Source organism: Adiantum capillus-veneris, chromosome 5 (assembly GCF_014529385.1).
Source record: "Adiantum capillus-veneris isolate H3 chromosome 5, ASM1452938v2, whole genome shotgun sequence".
In the NCBI taxonomy this organism is placed as follows: domain Eukaryota; kingdom Viridiplantae; phylum Streptophyta; class Polypodiopsida; order Polypodiales; family Pteridaceae; genus Adiantum; species Adiantum capillus-veneris.
Window position 1 is genome coordinate 56,649,626 of NC_140935.1, and position 20,810 is coordinate 56,670,435.

Here is a 20,810-nt window from a genome sequence, read left to right on the forward strand (position 1 = left end):
CAAGGTGGGAAAAGACAGATGTCAAAGCTCCAAAATTGTTTTTCTAAATTATTATTTTATTTTCAAACGTCCAAAAATACCAAAATTAGGTCAAAAATCACCCGAGAACACAAAAAATCAATTGAAAATCCCAAACATTGCCAGAAAAATCCAAAAAATTCTCAAATTTTTTAAAAATCCCCAAAATTCATCAAAAATCATAATCAAACATTTTTGACACTCATAAGCACATCAAAAATATCACTTTTATCGAAAATGCAATTTACGACAAAATCAACAACCCGGTTCTCGAAAATAGCGAAATGCTCAAAACTCGTCCAAGGAGGGCACAAATGCGCTCAAAATGATCCCATCAATGTGCACACAAAGCAACTTGTAAAGATTAAGCACAGATTAATGCAAAAATTAGTAAAAATTACCAAAAAATACCGAAATTATCCAAAAAATATCCAAAATATTTTTGAAAATTCTCCACACCTAGGGGATTAGTGCAGAAAAATAAAATCACAAAAACCACATCAATTCAATTACCAATGATTTGATCAATAAAATCCAAATTAAGCAATTAAATTGGCAAAATTAGGTCAAATTTTGACGCATTTGGAGTGTGTAAATCCCTATTTTGAGCTCAAAAACATAGCAATTAACCATTACACACATCAAATATGCAATCAAAATTGAATCAATCATGCACATTAAGCACTGTTTAGACACACACACACACTAATAATTGACAGTTTTTACCAATCTTTAGGTGGACACACAAAAGGATTAACCTTTGTCAAAATTGCAATGTGATTTCAGAAATCTCTAGTTGGACATGACCACAACAAAAATTAATCATCACAATTGAAAAATCATTAAGCACACAATGATTTTTAGGTGCACAATCAAGGGAAAAATAGTGCACACATAGCTAAAATCGGGCATGCACACACTCAATTAGAATGCACACACACTTGATTTTAGTGCACACACACTTGCAATTGACCATTCAAGCATGCAATTAACTCAATTAGGCACCCAATTAGCAATATACAATCACCAATTAGCAATTGAACTTGTCAATTTCATACGCCACCAAATTTGAAAAATTTTGGCATTACGACGACATGAAAACGAACAATCCAAAAATTTTCAAATCATAACATAGCATCAACATGGCATTGGCATCACATCATGGTGGAATCTCTACACAATTCTACACATGTTTAGATTCTAGGGAGGATACCACCTTGATTGCCTTTCCAATGAAGATTGATTGACGGTTGAAAGCTCCAATCCGTAGAAGCAAATTAGTGTGTAGTTAGCCAAATTAGTGAAATTAGCAAGGGGTTAGTGTGAAATTACAGTGTGTAAACACACAATTGGCAAGATATGGTGACAAATTAGAGGAAAATGAACACATTGCTTCATGCACACACATCCAAAATCCACAAAAACATAAACACACAAGTGAAATTAGTGAGGAAACAAATCCGGTTATGCCACAATTATACTAGCGTAGGCCATCGTCTCTGGCAACGGTGCCAAATGTTGGGGGCTCTATCGTTGCATAGCGCCAATGACCAAAAAAATTATCAATCCGGAGGGATGAACTACCCAGCTAGGGAATGGAAACACTCACACGATTAGTGAGCTAATCATGGCAACACAAATGGTTAACTCTATGAGGTGAGTTTCTCGGTCTATGGAGGAGCTAAGCCATAATGATTGGCAATCTCCACATCCACTTCCCTTCACCTCCAATCAACACAATCACACACACTAACGATTGCAAGACGCACACAATGCTAATCCTATCATGCAACACACTAATCACAAGCACACACACACACACAAATCTATCGAGCACCACACTCCAATCAAACCTACATGCATACACAAGCAAAAGAGGGGAATCACACAAGATTAGAGAGGGATTAACCACTAACTAGTTATGATCTATATAATCAAAGCATCATTAGCAATCACAAGAAGAATGAGAGAGGCATAGTGAAAGAGAATTAAGAATTGATTAGTGTTAATCAAGTCACATGAGCAAGGAGAAGCTCAAGGACTCCATAGCCACACACCTCAAGATCTCTCACCCAAGAGTGCTCTCAATAAATGAGCTTGAGAACCCTAATTTCTTTTACACATTGCCTTATGTACCTAGGGTAAAAATATGTATTGTCCGGGCACCCAAGGCCTTTAGGGCTCCACGACTTACTAAATCAGCAACCTAGGCACACTAAGTGACATGTTCTTTACAGCTTGGAACTCCCATTGATCCCGTAACACATTAAAAATATTACAATGGATTGAAACAAATCGAGAATTTACAATACATGACCATTTTGGGAAAACGTGAAAATGTGTGACTCCAATCTTTACTGCTTGTTTGTATTCATCCTTGATGTGCATTCGTACGTCTTCGATCTTTAGCAGCTTCTATTAACTGATATTGACTTAGTTAACACTCAATGCCATCCCTACACATGTCGGTGATTCTTCGTCCTCTTCTTTCTGTGTTGCCCAATGCCCAACCTTATGCCTCTTTGTATTCACCATGATTGAGTCTTTGAACACCTATACGTTTTGTTGCATGATCAAACCCTGGTGTATCCACGTACTTGTCGTACTGATTGCCTCTCCGTGTCTCTCTCTCTCTCTCTCTCTCTCTCTCTCTCTCTCTCTCTCTCTCTCTCTCTCTCTCTCACTCACACACACACACTCACACATTTTGAGCCCTTGGTGGGACGTCCCTCTAACTCTCTCTTTATCTTCCTTTTGTCCATCCCTCTCTCTCTCTCTCTCTCTCTCTCTCTCTCTCTCTCTCTCTCTCTCTCTCTCTCTCTCTCTCTCTCTCTCTCTCTCTCTCTCTTTGTTCTTTGTAACATTCTCTTCACTTCTATGTAGTGTTCGAGGAAAGTGTGCCTCAGCATAGCCTTGAGCCAGTGAGGCGGTCCGGGGCGGGCGGTCCGGGGTGGGCAACAAGAGAGGCGACCTCTAAACACCCCTCAAGGCTCCCGTGCTGTTCAATTGGAGCTGGGGCAACCACAAGAACAACACAACAACAAACCCACAACCAAACCCAAACAAGATAGGGGCACCACCTAGTTATGGTATGCGAACTAGGACTCAAGAGAGATTTTGTCACAACCAAGAAGATGCACCACAAAACACACACAAGAAACCTCACACCAAGACACACAAAAAATGGACCAGAGAGAGCTAGATCAAAGGGAAGAGAGAGAGAGAGAGGAATGGATCTTGTGTAATACCTTACTTGGGACTTGCAATGGAGATGTTCGTTATGATGCTATTGTAGAGCTTGTACAAAACTAACTCAATGCTTAGTGAATGCTAAACATTTCCAACACACACAAACACTGTCTTAGGGTGTGGGAGACCTCTCACCACAATACCCTCTTACAATGGATACAAAATTGGCAATGAAAACACACTAAAAAACTATCTAAAACAAGATCAAACGATAGAAACTCAAAATTACACAAGTCACCTTGAATTCACCAAACTCTATTGCACAAGTGGAAGGACGAAGATTTGAACGTCAAATCACGTCTTTGATGCACCAAACCTCAATTTATTGATGATGGGGGAGCATATACAATGGTGGTTTTGAGATTTTTTGAACTCGCGCTCTCTCACTTGCAATGTGTATCTTGAAAGCTTCTCTTACACCAAAAGTGAAGACTACAAACTGGTTGCTATGCCTAAGTCTCTCCTCATGCACAGAGTGTTGGGATGTTATGTGAGATATTGGAGGTTGTTTTACAAGAAGGAGAGGGGCCTATTTATAGGTTGAAGAACCTCATTAAGATTATTTGGAAATCCTAATTTACAAGCTAACAAATCAGGATTATGATTTTCTCTGAATATCAAAACATTGCGGGCCTTCTTTGTCTACTTGAGTCATGGATGTGGGCTCAAAAGAGAGAATTATTGATGGTAGATAAGGTGAAAGTAGAGATTTAAGGAATGAGAGAGAGAGAGAGAGAGAGAGAGAGTTACTATGCACATATCTTGAGGTGAGGTGTCTTTTATGGTTAGGTCAATGGCTATTTTAGTGTAAGTAATCACTAGAAAGTTAATGATATATTTACAATGGGTAGAATGAGGTGGATGGTTGAAGTAGTATGGTTGAATGAAGTGAGGAAATCCTTGTGATGGTGAAGCTTGAAGAAGTTTTTGACTTACTTGTGTAGGTTCTCAAAATGACTATAGATCCTCTTCTTCATCTTCTCTTCTTTACGCCACCGCCGCCAAGGTTGATTATCGCGATGAAAATGGCAATTCGATTGATGAGATCTCTCAAGTTGCAGAGGTTAAGCATGGTTTACATGCTGAATTTTATGTATATAGAGAAGGGTTAAGATGGAATTGTACTTTGGAAGTAATAGAGAGAGACATAGAGATGGTGTATGTACATGTAAAGCTCATATCAGAGCTATGGAAGTAAGAGGGGAGGTTAATGGTGAACAAGGTGAGATAAACTATGGAAGGTTCAGGTTTGAGTGAGGGATTGAGAGGAATGAGTGTGTGTGTGTGTGTGTGTGTGTGTGTGTGTGTGTGTGTGTGTGTGTGTGTGTAGAAGTGTGGAAAGAGGTGAGAGAAGACTATGGACTACTTGTGAGAAAAGTGGGCAGACTGAGGTCCACCCAAAAACTCCTAGCTCACTGGTGGTTGCTCCAAAAATCACCAAAATTTTTGAGGTAATTATTCAGTTCTTGATCCACATTTTCTCTTTTGACCACTACTTCAAATTTGGAGTGGAAATGGATATAAAAAATCCAACCAAAATACCTGTGTTTCTTCACAAAAGAGTCTTCAGTGGCCCCCCTTTTGTTGAATTTGCATATGGCTCCAAAGATGAGCCCCTCCTTGCATGAGATCATGACCTAATTGATTCTTAGGGATTTGAAAATAAGCATGGTTGTGGATTATGCAAAATATAATATATGGATAAGATGGAAAAAAACAGGCTAGTATATATAAACAATTTATAGAATCTAGAATAGTGTCAGCTATATATAAATATAAAATGAAAAAAGAGATATATGAAAATACAAAGAATCAAATGAGGGAACCCTCATTTGTTTCTATTGAAGTATATTTATTTACAAGAGATAAGAAAAAATACCTCGAGGAAATAGGAATTTCGTGAAAGGCAATGACTGATGGTGAAAGGTATTTTTGAGGTTTTTCCTTGGAGTGGATTCACACCAAAAGTAAGAGGAGCTTGCATGAAATGATTTTTTATAGAATACATAGGTAAAAAATATTATGGTAATGGTGAGTAGATATACATAGCATATATAGGAAAATAACGCACATATAGGTAGAAATATTTAAATAAATACCAAAATAATTATAAAAACTCCCTATATTTAGGCTCTATTTACCATGAAATATTTACACACAATTGGATCATAATATTTTTATTTTTTTTTATTTTGTTTATTTTTGGCTCAACTAGCCCAATGACTAGCTAGCTGAGGGTTTCAAGAAGATATGGGGAAAGTCCCCTAACTCACACACGCCTATGTACAATGAAAAGGTAAGAATAACCACAATGTTTAGGTGATTTTAGTAGGGTGAGGTAACTCACTATGGTAATTACGAAGAGCCGAAAAACAACTATCATCAGTTGAAAAATCAAATCAGTGGATTGGAGAGATGGTGAGAAGGAAAAAACCCAATTGTAAAATTTAACAAAATAGAGTTAAACTGTAAAAAAAAATACCAATTATTTTCACTTGGAATCTTAGAAGGAATTTCCTATGTTTCTGAAATAGATTTTGTTTAGCACTGCTTCCTTGTGAGCGTCCCTCCCAATGAGCACTACCCACGGTTGCACCCAGCAGCCTAGGCAATTGTTCCGACCCAGTGTTTGGGAAAAATGTGTCAGCTTATTATCGTGCCATTTTCAATTTTAAAATTGTCAGTTGAGTGAAAGGGAAAAAGGAGAAATTAGGCCCCAAAATAGAGAAAAATAGTGTAAAACGCCATAAAAATATTTTTTTTAAAATCTATCCCAAAAAACATAACCTAATTTTACACAATGGTGAGGCTTCCGGTGGTGCTCACACATGCCAACACTATCTACATAAGCCCTATATTTAGAAAGAGAGAGAGAGAGAGAGAGAGAGAGAGAGAGAGAGAGAGAGAGAGAGAGAGAGAGAGAGAGAGAGAGAGAGAGCTCATTTGCTAGATCATCTATATCCCACAATCAGTGTATTCTAAGAGATAAAATCTTGCATAGCAAGATCCTCAAGCACTTTTTGTGCTTTATGAAGTGCACCAATTTAGCATATATGTCAACCGAGGCACTGCAAAGCATGACATTTTCCTTCAACAATGCAAGACTAATATCATCATCTTTTGCCCATATCTAAAGGTGCTAGTGTACATCATTTCATTTGGAGAGATGCCCTCACTTTGCATATGAAAATAGCCAAGAGCTTCTTGACCCTGCGGTTGGACTTATCTTACAATCAATGCACTCTTGTGAGACCCCATCACAACAAAAAACAGTTGATAGCTTCCTCTCTCTCTCTCTCTCTCTCTCTCTCTCTCTCTCTCTCTCTCTCTCTCTCTCTCTCTCTCTCTCTCGGACAGGAAGCTCCTCAAGCACTATTTGTGCTTAATGAAGTGCACCACATCTGGCATACATGTCCAGCAAGGTAGAGCCAAGCACAACGTTTTCTTTCATCAACCTCTTGACAAACCATATCATCACGATTTACATTTGGAGATATGCCCTGTCTTTGCATATGCTAAAACATCCTAGAGCTTCTTGATTATGCGTGTCGCCCAAGGCAATGCCAAGCACACCGTTTTCTTTCAATAACCCATGGCGAACCATATCAGCATGAATTCCTTTGCCCTTATCCATATCTTGTGTAATTCCAAATTCCTTCAAGGTGCAAGTCTACGTGATTGCTCAGGGTTTCTAAGGGGAGAAATAAGAGAGAGAGAGAGAGAGAGAGAGAGAGAGAGAGAGAGAGAGAGAGAGAGAGAGAGAGAGAGAGAGAGAGAGAGAGAGAGAGAGAGAGAGAGAGAGAGAGAGAAGAGACCCTATGGCAAAAATCACGTTGAAAGGGGCTCCCATTTCCTATTATGGTGGCCATAGTGCTCAGCTTGGAAGCTCCCCTTACAATTTGGGCTCCTACACTACAATATATGGATCGTGCCTCTTGTTGGTTATCATGCATGGAGGTGATCTTGCTTGTCTTATGCCTTTTAATTGATAGACAATGCATTTATTTCCCTTTCGATGTTCAACAGATCGATCAAGAAAACCATCAGCAGATTGAGATCAATAAGATAAGAACACCCACATGGGCTTGTATACTGCATTTTTCCATGGAGTTTGCACCCAATAAATATGACCCATCAGTATCAAAAAGAGTCAAAGAATGCCCATGTACATCACCTTCACCAAGGTAGTATTCAAATGTACAATACAGGAGACGACATACCATATAGGAAGCCTATCGAGAAGTTGTGCTTTTCAAAAGGACAACACACTATATGGAAATTCCCAAAATATCCTTTTATCTATTGTAGTCAGATTGTTCAAGATTTTGTAATATTTATTCCTTTTTGAGAACCGAGGTCCGTCTTTGAGTGCTTTTCAAGGAAATTCTCTCACAAAAAAGAAGATTATGTCTACAAATATGGAGTGATTCATCTCCAAAGCCTACATTAACGAGCTCAAATTCTAGTTTTAGCATCTTGAGTTGATAGACAATCACTCTTTTTATGAAAAGCTACAAATTTTTTTATCTTTAGAGAAATTTAATCTCAAGACCAGGGGTATTTTGTGAATCTTGGAAAATCCAAAGGGAAATTTGGGTATTTATGACAAAATATTGGGGGACATTTTGGGAATTTTTCAAATTTGAGCGATATTTTGGGAATTTTGATATAGTAGAGGGGTATTTTGGTAATCTCCCAAAAAATGAATAAAAGGGCTGCTCTCTAATATCAAATATCTAACCAACCCAAATTATTTTCTCATATTACACTGATCATTTAATGTGGGAGAATAAACAAGAACAGGGGTTAGAATGTAGACATGTGCTTATGGATCTGTCTCAACACACGGCCAAGGTTAAAGGGGTCCAAATGCGAGATGGTATGTTAAAGAGCAATGCTACCTAATGGAGCTTAAAAAACCTTAGGGTTAGCTTCATTAAAGACCTCCAAAAGTTAGTGTTAAAAAGTCCTTTGACCTTAGGCAAGCTAGGGCTGACCTTGAGGTGGGAACCCTACCCAAGCATGAGGTGCTTGTCGGCTTGCTAACTAAAGTGCTTAAAGTGTTTATGGGAACCTTGCCTAAAGTTTAAGGTGATTTTTATGCTTAAAATGACTAATGTTCTTGAAGTGTTCAATTCAAAGATAAACTCTCAAGAGGCATAAACGGTTTCCATGCTTAATTGACTAAGTGCTTGAAGTGCTCAATTCAAACCAAATGACTTAAGAAGCATAAAAGACACATGTCAAAGTCCTCCACATGTGGCCCTGATGATGTGCTTGAATCCTATTGGAAAGGCTTTAAAGGGGTTCAATGAGAATTTAGATGCATAAAAATAAACAATTAAGTTCTTTCTCTCAAAGAGTAAAAAGAGGACACATGTCCAAATGATATAGTTAAATAGTACGAGAGAGAGAGAGAGAGAGAGAGAGAGAGAGAGGTGAAAACCAAGCATCAGAGTGGGGTATACTCTCCCGCGGGAGATATAAATTTGTGAGCTTCTCATTTGGTGTCATAAAATCTAATATCTAACCAACCCAAATGATTTTCTCATATTAAATTGATCACTTAATGTGGGAGAATAAATGGGAACAAGTGTTAAGATATAGATATGTGCTTATAGATCTATCTCAATACGGGGCCAATAGTAAAGGGGCCCAAATGGGATATGGTCTATCAAGAGCAAGGCTAACCAATGGAGCATAAGACCCTAGGGTTAGCTTCATTGAAGACCTCCAATAATGTGTGTAAAAGTCCTTTGACCTTAGGTAAGCTAAGGCTAAGCTTGAGGTGGGAACCCGACCAAAGCTCAAGGTGCTTGTTGTGCTTGAGGTGCTTGTCCTGCTTGAGGTTCTTGATTAAGATGCTTGAGGTGCTTGACTGGCTCCATGCTTGAGGTGCTTGACTTGGTGCATGATTAAGGTGCTTGAAGTGCCTTGAGAAGCTTGCCTGAGATGCTTGTGGGAACACCCCCTACTTCAAGTGCTTAGTCATGCTTGATGACTGAGGGGCTTGCTCATCCAAAGTCAAAAAGATCCCTACAAGGAGGGGGGCGAGCCTACAAGGGGGGGGGATGAGAGAGAACACACACACACACACACAAGGGAAGCCCCAGCTTGAAGAGGCAGCAAGGACATTTGTCAAGTTCCTCCTCATGTTGCCCTCATGGTGTGCCTGAAACCTATTGGTTGGCCACCCAAGGGGTCCAATGATAATTTAGGATATTTAATTAATTGATTTTGCATTTATCAAGTCCTCTCTCTCAAAGGGGAAAGGGGGACACTTGTCCCAAGGCTACCCATGTTGCTTGTAATGGCTCCTGCTTGTGATTGGCTAGGCCTGGAGGGGTCCAATGAGCTTCAAGCATGAGCTACAAGGGGGGGTCGACCCAAGCAAGCTAGGGGGGTGCTTAGGGGGTATACTCACCCACACACACTCACAAACACTCTCATTGTGTACTATGCAAAGTGCAAGAACTCCCTCTCCTTCTCCAAGCAAGTAGAGGTTGAGAGCCTACACCAACACTCTTGGCTATGGAGTGCAAATCCATCCAAGAGCCATGCTTCAATGCTTGAGCTTGCCATCTATTTCTTCTTCATTACTATGCTATTATGTATGCTAGCACAAGAGTTATGATAAGTGAGGAACTAGCTCTTTCTCGTATGAAATGTTTCTTCTTCCTCTTCCCTACCCTCATTCCCTGCTAGCTCTCTCCACCTTCGAAGGTGTTTGAGGTCTTGGGACTGAGGCTTGGTATAGTTAAAGATTTCTTCAAGTTTAGGTTATGCTATGATGGTGATGCATGAAGGTTTCCATCTTCATTGCTTCACCTAGGTCACAAGGAACACAAAGAATGTATTGTAACAAGTCTCTCTTTATGGGAGAAAGCATAATACAAATGCCTATTGGAGGGGGGACCGGCTCCACATAAATCCGGTCCTCAACTGTTGTCATGTTCTCTAGATTCTCTCTCTTGCAAAAGTATTGTCTATGCCAAGTTAACTAATTGCTATGATTATGTTGCTATCTTCAATTATGTCAACCCGCTATGCTCACAAAATCATTTCTTGAAAGTACTCTCATTAAATTCCGCTACTCTCAAATTGAATAGGCAAATTCCATTACATTGGTATCAGAGCATTTGGTTTCTCTTTTCTTGCTTAAGAAGAGAGGTCCTTAAGTAGCCTATAAATGGTTGATGTTGTTAATTATAATAGAGTAAGTGGAATTGGGATCTAATATCGGTTTTTTTAAGCCCAGTATGTGGGGGATGGTGCACACCTCGGGATGTTTGGACTTAATAATGGAGTCTTTTTAGACTTGCCTACGGCTTTACCATTATTGAGCCATAAGAAGTCCGAAAGGAGCTAGCCCTTGGCAACTCTGCTATGTTAGACCTACTCCTCTACTCTCTATAATTAACCACTTTGAGCCGTGGGTGTAGATACTTAAGAGCTGATTTTCAAAGGCTAAGAGGAGTGGCAACTAAGGTTTTGAACTGCCAAAGCATACACTAAGTATAAACATAAATTTTGTTAACATGGCTGACAATAATCGAGAGAGTAGAATGAACATTGATAGCTTTGATTTTGCAATTGAAGGTGCTAATGATGATGCTCCCATGTTTGTGAATTATCTCGTCGCTAGGTTGCAGCAAGCTATGGGCAACCTTGCTTTGCAAGTCGAAGTTACTCAACAACTTCGTGCTTATGGAATTTCCCTTCCTCTCCCAGAGGAGAGAGAGCTTAGGAGGCCTCTTGAAGACACCCCCAAAAGAAGACTCTCTCCCATTCGAGAGGAGGAATCCAAAGAGAAAGAAAGCAATGAAAGTGTAAGTTCTTCTGAAGAGGTGGCTCCACGAAGACGGCGGTCTAGACGATCGCCTACTCCTCCCAAGAGGAAAAGAGCAACCTATAGTCCTTCTCCTCATCACTCTGAAAGGCAAGAGAGGAAACAAAGGAAGAAAAGGGCTAGGAAGAGGTCACCCTCTTCTCCTTCTTCTTCACCTTCCTCCTCTTCCGATGAAAGTTATGGCTATTCTCCTAGAGAATACAAGAGGGGAGGACATCGCAAATCATTTCCTCCATGGCGAAGGTCACAAAAGCTAAAGAAGTTCAAGGAGGGAGGAAAGAGTATCTCTTTTCTCACCTACGATGGCACCTTTGGTGCTACCGACAAAGTGTTGGCCTTCATCCAGCAATTTGATGCGGCCTTTGGGGACGAGGGCTTCACAAAGTCCTCCAAGCTACGCCATGTAGCTATGCACTTCCAAAAATCAGCTCGTCAATGGTGGGCTAGCCTTCGTGGCAATGGAGAAGCCCCAAAGACATGGAAAACTCTACGAGTTTCCATCATGAAGCAATTTCTTCCAAGCGATACTAAAGATAAAGTTCTTACCGAATGGCGCGGCTTGAAGCTTCTCTCTCATGAGTCTATCAACAAGTATGTAGACAAGTTTTGGGATTTACATCTCAAAGCTATTGTCTTTCAAAAGATAGACTTTGCCGAGCAAAGACAACAATTTTGTGCGGGATTACCTAAAGAGATGGCCAAATACATCAACTCTCAACGGCCTGGTACTATTACCAAAGTAATCCATCCCACCATGGTTGCTTCACGCATCAATTTCCATCAAGGGGCTAGAAGTAATGTCAAGCCCATGGAAAACAAAGATAAAAATGATGCAAAGGGGAAATCCAATGCTCAAAATAATTCCCAAGGCACTTCCAACAACAACAATAACAACAACAACAATCGGTCCAAGGAGAAGGGAGTTTACAAAGGTAAAAACAAACTCTCTCCTGAAGAGCTTGAAGCTTTTCGCAAGGACCATAAATGTTTCAAGTGTGGGGAGCAAGGACATGGCTATCGTTCTTGCCCCAAGAAGAATACTCGCAATGAGACTCCTAGGGCTTCCACCATCGACGCTCCAAAAGAGGATGCTCATTGCAAAGGATCATCACTCTCCTATGCTTGGGGAAAGGTAAGAGAGCATGATGCCTTCATCTTGTTTGACCCTGGCTCTACTCTCAACTTCATATCAATAGAGTTGGCCACCAAGTTGGGCATTCAAGCTTTTGAGATGGGAGATATAGTAACAGCTGATGCAGCTTTCAAGGGACAACAAGCCTCCGTTACTCCCTTGATTGGGAAGTTGAGGCTTCATGTCCAAAGCTATGTCGACAAAGAAGACTTCTTCATCTCTCCTCTCCAACATCAGGATGTTATCCTAGGGGCACCATGGTTTGATCACATGGCTGCCAACATGAAGTTCTCTGAAAGGAGAATTTACTTCACCTACAGGGGAAAGAACATGTATATAGATGCTAGTGAGCGTGGTCGCACTATTCCACTTGTAAATCCTCTTTCTTTTGATAAATCAATGAAGAGCTCAGTTTCTGCGTACATGATTTATGTCAAAGAGTCTCTAAAAGCTAATAATGTTTCATCAAATGAAAATGATAGGAATCAAGAAGAGTTAGACTTGTCTACTTTTCTAAAAGGATTCCAAGATGTGTTCATCGATGATATCCCTATGGACCTACCTCCAAAACGAGGGGATGATGACCATCGTATTGAGCTCCTTCCAGGAAGCTCACCGCCTAACAAACCTCCTTATCGAGTCTCACAAGCTCAACAAGAGGAGATTATGAGGAAATTACAGGAATTGGTAGACAAAGGGATGGTGAGGCCTAGTTCCTCTCCCTTTTGTTCTCCAGTCCTTTTAGTGCACAAGAAAGATGGTACATACCGTATGTGTGTGGACTATCGAGCACTAAACCATATCACTATCAAAAACAGATTTCTCATGCCTCGAGTAGAAGATCTGTTTGATAAGCTACAAGGCTCTACCTACTTCAGTAGGATTGACCTTAAGAGTGGATGTCATCAAATAAGGATAGTGGATGAAGATATCCTAAAGACCGTGTTTTGCACAACATTTGGTCTTTATGAATATCTAGTCATTCCTTTTGGCTTGACTAATGCACCAGCTACTTTCAATCGTCTCATGGAGAAAATTTTTAGACCATATCGTAAATTCACTGGAGTGTTCTTTGATGATATCATCATCTACTCCAAATCTTTGGAGGAACATAAGCAACATCTCCAAGTGATTTTTCAAGCCTTGAGGGAAAACAAACTTTTTCTCAACCAAAAGAAAAGTGAATTATTCCTTCAAGAGATTCAATATCTAGGTCATATTATCTCTCACGATGGTATTCGTATGGATCCATCAAAGTTAGAGGTAATAAAATCATGGCCTACCCCAAGGAATCTACATGAGCTAAGAAGCTTTATTGGTATGTGTGCATACTATAGACGCTTCATAGCAAAATTCTCTCAAGTAGCAGGACCACTACACGACTTAACAAAGAAGAACGTTAAGTTTGTAAGGACTGCTAAGGAGAAAAATGCTTTTGAAAAACTCAAAGAGAAGCTTACTTCCCAACCAGTCCTCGTGCTTCCGGATCTCTCAAAGCCATTTGAGGTCCAATGTGATGCGTGTGGTGATTGCCTTGGAGCGGTCTTGCTTCAAGAAGGGCATGCCATAGCATATGAGAGCCGAAGGCTCAATAGTGATGAACGAGTCTTGGGCATTTATGAGAAAGAGTTTTTAGCTGTTCTACATGCCCTAGATACATGGAAGCACTGCCTATTGGGGACTCCATTTATCCTACGAACCGACCACCAAAGTCTCAAGTATTTCATGACGCAAACCAAACTTTTCGACAAACAAATGAGGTGGGCAAATTTTCTTTCGCAATTTAATTTCCATATTGCTCACATAGCTGGTAAGCATAATCAAGTTGCCGATGCACTTTCACGACGACCAAAGTTAATGCGGTGTCTATAGCTACTCACAATGATCTATCCTCTATGATAGATGAGTATGCTACTGACCCTAACTTTAGAGACATAATGTCAGACCTTGCTTTGGGGAAGAAAGAGGAACCATTCACCTTGCAGGATGGCTATCTTCTCCACGGCAATAGGCTATGTGTTACCCATTCCCTTCGTGAGAAGGTTATGTATGAATCCCATGCTCCTCCATATGCAGGGCATAGAGGTATTCAACCTACTCTCCGAGGCGTAGAGACATATTTCTATTGGCCTACCATGAAAGTGGACATACAAGAGTATGTTTCAAAATGTGTAGTATGCCAAAAGACCAAGTATGATAGAGGGAAGCAACCCGGATTACTCCAACCATTGCCTATTCCAAATTCACCATGGGAGAGTATATCCATGGATTTCATCTTTGGATTACCCAAGTCTATCCATGGGAATAAAGGAATATGGACAATAGTCGACAGGTTTAGCAAGCAAGCACATTTTATTCCTGTCAAAAAGACTATTAAGGCACATCAAATGGCAAGTCTCTTCATATCTCAGATTTTCAAGCACCATGGATTACCCACATCCATCGTGTCAGATAGAGATCCTAGAATGACCAGTAATTTTTGGAAAGGTCTCTTTGAAAATCTAGGATCAAGATTGAATTTCTCTTCGGCCTATCACCCACAAACGGATGGCCAAAGTGAGATAGCCAATCTTATGATACTCGATCTACTCAAGACTTATGTTACCGAAGTAGATCAACGCTCACAATGGGAAAAGTATTTACCTCTAGTAGAGTATGCCTACAATAATACTGTACATACTTCTACGGGGAAAGCACCTTTCGAGATCATAGAGGGAAGACCTAAAAGTCCCTTGCTACTCAAAGTACATGGGAAGATCTTCGCCGCCGATGAGTATAGCCGTGACCTACAAGAATCTTTTCAAAAGATTAGGGAGGCTATAGCCATCTCTCAACAAAGGCAAAAAGCTGCTGCTGATAAGCACAGAAGAGCCTTAATGTTCAAAGAAAATGATTGGGTCTTACTCAAGTTTCCTAAGGCTCGATTAAGGCAAACGACGGGCAAAAATCCTACGGGCCATCAAAAGTATTATGCTAAACTAGCAAAAAGATACTATGGTCCTTTCCAAATCTTGAAGCCCATCAATGAGACGGCTTATCAACTCAAGTTTCCCAACCATTGGCTTATACACAATGCCTTTCATGTAAGCCTACTTAAGCCCTACAAAGGAGATCCACCAACTGAATCAATTATTGAAGACCCTCCCGAAGTTGAAGACCAAGAAGAGGTGCTACAACCCGAAGCTGTCCTTCGGCATGAAGACAAGGTACTACGACATGGTAAGATAATCCGACGGTATCTTATTGAGTTCAAAAATTATCCTTTTGAAGATGCTAAATGGATACAAGGAGTACAACTTAAGGATAGTATGAACCTTGTCAATGCTTACAATGCTACATTAGAGTAAGCAAATGTACAACTCTCTTTTAAATGACTCATGTTTTTGTCTTATAAGACTAATCCTCTTTTTAATTGTGCACAAATTTAACTAGTATGCATGCTTAGAATCACGTTTGTGATGACGACGTCTCTCAAACACCAAGTAGAATTTGTCACTCTACTTTGGGAGAATGAAATGGACTAAAGAGCAGACATGCTTGCGGCAGCTATGTCTCCCAAGCACCAAATGGATTAGTCATCCATCTTGGAAAGATGTCGTAGGGTAAAAAAGGGATCCTCTACCCGCTAAGTACGATTGACTAATGACTAAGACTTTATCTCTTCTACCTCATAGTCGAGAACGACTATGCTTTCAAGAGAGAGGTAATGTCATAAAATCTAATATCTAACCAACCCAAATGATTTTCTCATATTAAATTGATCACTTAATGTGGGAGAATAAATGGGAACAAGTGTTAAGATATAGATATGTGCTTATAGATCTATCTCAACACGGGGCAAATAGTAAAGGGGCCCAAATGGGAGATGGTCTATCAAGAGAAAGGCTAACCAATGGAGCATAAGACCCTAGGGTTAGCTTCATTGAAGACCTCCAATAATGTGTGTAAAAGTCCTTTGACCTTAGGTAAGCTAGGGCTGAGCTTGAGGTGGGAACCCGGCCCAAGCTCAAGGTGCTTGTCGTGCTTGAGGTGCTTGTCCTGCTTGAGGTGCTTGATTAAGATGCTTGAGGTTCTTGACTGGCTCCATGCTTGAGGTGCTTGACTTGGTGCATGATTAAGGTGCTTGACTTGGTGCATGATTAAGGTGCTTGAAGTGCCTTGAGAAGCTTGCCTGAGATGCTTGTGGGAACACCCCCTACTTCAAGTGCTTAGTCATGCTTGATGACTAAGGGGCTTGCTCATCCAAAGTCAAAAAGATCCCTACAAGGAGGGGGGCGAGCCTACAAGGGGGGGGATGAGAGAGAACACACACACACACACATAAGGGAAGCCCCAGCTTGAAGAGGCAGCAAGGACATTTGTCAAGTTCCTCCTCATGTTGCCCTCATAGTGTGCCTGAAACCTATTGGTTGGCCACCCAAGGGGTCCAATGATAATTTAGGATATTTAATTAATTGATTTTGCATTTATCAAGTCCTCTCTCTCAAAGGGGAAAGGGGGACACTTGTCCCAAGGCTACCCATGTTGCTTGTAATGGCTCCTGCTTGTGATTGGCTAGGCCTGGAGGGGTCCAATGAGCTTCAAGCATGAGCTACAAGGGGGGGTCGACCCAAGCAAGCTAGGGGGGTGCTTAGGGGGTATACTCACCCACACACACTCACAAATACTCTCATTGTGTACTATGAAAAGTGCAAGAACTCCCTCTCCTTCTCCAAGCAAGTAGAGGTTGAGAGCCTACACCAACACTCTTGGCTATGGAGTGCAAATCCATCCAAGAGCCATGCTTCAATTCTTGAGCTTTCCATCTATTTTTTCTTCATTACTATGCTATTATGTATGCTAGCACAAGAGCTATGATAACTGAGGAACTAGCTCTTTCTCGTATGAAATGTTTCTTCTTCCTCTTCCCTACCCTCATTCCCTGCTAGCTCTCTCCACCTTCGAAGGTGTTTGAGGTCTTGGGACTGAAGCTTGGTATAGTTAAAGCTTTCTTCAAGTTTAGGTTATGCTATGATGGTGATGCATGAAGCTTTCCATCTTCATTGCTTCACCTAGGTCACAAGGAACACAAAGAATGTATTGTAACAAGTCTCTCTTTATGGGAGAAAGCATAATACAAATGCCTACTGGAGGGGAGACCGGATCCACATAAATACGGTCCTCAACTGTTGTCATGTTCTCTAAATTCTCTCTCTTGCAAAAGTATTGTCTATGCCAAGTTAACTAATTGCTATGATTATGTTGCTATCTTCAATTATGTCAACCCGCTATGCTCACAAAATCATTTCTTGAAAGTACTCTCATTAAATTCCGCTACTCTCAAATTGAATAGGCAAATTCCATTACATTTGGAGTTTTTTTTTTAGTTTTTGATCTTTTCTATTTGTAGGCTCATGTTCTTGCAACATTGTAACAAATCATGTATGATATGGTACTTGATTAAATCTAGAGGATTCTTTGAACTCAAACTTCTCTTCTACATTGATTACATGATTTACTATCTCTTTATATTGCAAGCTCATCAACTAACAACCTCTTAGCGTCACATACATGTCATATTACCTTGATTAAGTTTTGAAGATTCTTAAAACTTTGTAATTGTCTTGGATCTATCAACCTTAAGAAATTCATTTTTTTAGGTGCCATAACCTTAGTGGCCATTGCACCACAAGCTAAAGGTATAACAAATACTATTATGAACAAAAGAAGGAAGGTCTACCCATAAGGAAGGCTTGACAATAATACTCTTGTACATCAAGCATTTAGGCAACACGCATTTAGATAATAGCTTGCATGCAAGAAAAAACAATAATGACACCTTTCAAATGCAATACTCTTGTACGTCAAGCATTTAGGCAACACTCTTGTAAACATTTATGCCCTCAAATGCAATGGTTTCATATGCCAATATATATCAAAATGCAAGAAATTGGCATCAGTAACACAATGCAACAAGGCATGAAGAACATGATGCAATGAAACAGTGCAACGTACAATTTGGACTTGTGAGTGAGTGCTATCTTTTATCCTAGTAGTGCTTGCTAGACCGTGCAATCCAAATTAATTTTTTTCTTGCTAATTCTTCCAATGTGTTAGTCTCTTGGTACAAAAGAGTCCAAAAAATATCCTCATCCTAGTTTTAGGATGCGTCTCGTCTCATGAGTTAAGTTGAGATCCAAGTCAAGAGCAATAACTTGTTACAAATATCTTGCTAGAGGGTTTTTTTCCTTTACATGCTTGCTAACTCTAGCCCAAAAGAGCAAGTAAAGAGCAATAACTTGTTACAAATATCTTGCTAGATGGTTTTTCCCTTTGCAGGCTTGCTAACTCTAGCACAAAAGAGACAAAAGATTGAGGTGCTAGGAAACAAAATTTTTTGGGCAACATTCAATCAATCAAGTGAGAACATGCTCTATCTAAATGTCTTACATGGTTGACCACCATAAAACATCCACAAGGGGGAGGTTCAAATCGTCAAGATATGTGGTACTTTGAAAGTCCTATGCTGCTCTGACCTCCTTTGGTATGAGCATCATCTGCTGGAGTATCTAATTGGTATCATCGCTCCAACCCTAGGTTGCACATAGCATGAGCATGATTGGCAAACACATTAGGCCAATCGGCTAGACTTTTAATGGCTAGGTAAGTATCTAGCATTTCATTACTAGTCAAACCAATCTCACTACCAACATAAGGTAGTCAGTTGTTGTCAATAATAGGATGCTCTATGATACTAGACCTTGGGAATTCAAAACTGGTATGTTGTTGGCCAATATATCAACTTCCAAAGTGGATGGGTGTCCTCATGGTTTGGGGTGATGCTACTCATAATAATAATCAACGTGCATGATCAAGGCACTGGGAGAATATTTAGGTCTAGCAATAGTACTTAGAGCTTTGTCATAGACATTATTGGCTATATTCATGGAATAATCACATGTCATGTGCATGAGGATGCTAGTTATGATCAGAGCTCCCTTGGCTCCTCACCCTAAGCATTTGAGCAACAATTTGTGAGTCATAATTGGTTCCCCCATTTGAATTACTTTTTGTCATCACTATCAAGCAAATTACCACTTATGATCATCTTATTGTGTTTGTTTGTTATGGGTTTGATAGTTTCTACTATCCGACCCAATTTTAAATGATAAAAAACAAACATCCCCACCCTCACCCTATTGCCGGGCCACTTCCATTTTTTGTGATCTTCTTGCATTGCTACTTCTCTCTCTCTCTCTCTCTCTCTCTCTCTCTCTCTCTCTCTCTCTCTCTCTCTCTCTCTCATCTTGGTTTGCTGCATTTTCTAGAACTAAGTTGCCCTACATCTCGCTCTGTCTCTAGAAACATTAGGAATCTTTCCACAAATTAAAATATTTGTTTGTTTTAAGGTGAAGCTAGGAATTATAATAAAATAAAAAATGAAGAATCTTTCAAAGATGCTTGATTTTTCACTTTTCATTTTCCACAAGGGCAGTTCTCTCTCTCTCTCTCTCTCTCTCTCTCTCTCTCTCTCTCTCTCTTTGATCACAAAACTGCTCTATGATTAAAGTAATCCAAAACCTAGACAAGTTCATTTCCAGAACCAGTATACAAAGTTTGAAATATCATTGACTTGTAAAGCATCCATGAGACTTCCAGTTTTCGTCGAATCACAAGAATAACAATTTAGTCGAAGAGACTGAAGCCCATGTCATCATCAGATTCCTCCTCCTTCTCTTCTTTCTTCTCTTCCTTCTTCTCCTCTGTAGCAGGAGGAGCACCAGCACTAGCACCAGCACCGCCACCACCACCACCACCGCTAGCAACAGCAACTCCAATACCTCCACCGCCTCCACCACCAGCTGCGAACCTTTCCCTTCCTAGAGCTAGGACTTCATTCACATCCTTGCCTCCCAACTCCTTGAAAAATAGGTCAAGTTTATCGTCGTCAACCTCAGCTCCAACACAGCCAAGAATGGACATGATGTCTTCAGGGCCTGGAGTTGCCTTGCCGCCCAGAAGTAGTCGCAGGTACGCGGCCACAACCATCATTTCAACCTCGCTCCTACCTCAAGCTCTGTAGATACCTTTGGTCACGAAAAAGTCTCTCTCTCTCTCTCTCTCTCTCTCTCTCTCTCGTTTGGCAGCCTCAAATAGTGAGCTTAAATACTCTTGCCCCCTTAAATACTCATTTGAGGAGCTGCAGGCGAGCTCTCTGTGCATCTTATAACTTGGAGACTCTCTCTCTCTCTCTCTCTCTCTCTCTCTCTCTCTCTGTTGAAATAGGCATCGCAAAGGCAGGTGACAAATTAGCTAGCTCCTGCGTACCTTAATTCAACTACTAATTGTGATGTCGCCCATAACCAAGATGAAGGGAACGACATTGTTGACTCTCTCTCTCTCTCTCTCTCTCTCTCTCTCTAGATGTCAACCAATGCTAAAAATAACATGCAACACTACTGTAGACCAATACAAGCCTCTCTATGATACTTATGTGTCTCTACCAGTGTCGCTCCTTCCTGCGCTCTATGTGCCACTCTCTCACTGTTTGCCTCCTAGTTCCAGCGCTGCTTTATGTGACCT

At 40.4% G+C, this 20,810-nt stretch overlaps 1 pseudogene; it reads right to left on the reverse strand.

Moving 5' to 3' along the window:
* Positions 1-19,774: 19,774 nt before the first annotated feature.
* Positions 19,775-20,279, reverse strand: LOC147457357 (large ribosomal subunit protein P2 pseudogene; annotated as a pseudogene).
* Between the last annotated feature and the right edge of the window lie 531 nt (positions 20,280-20,810).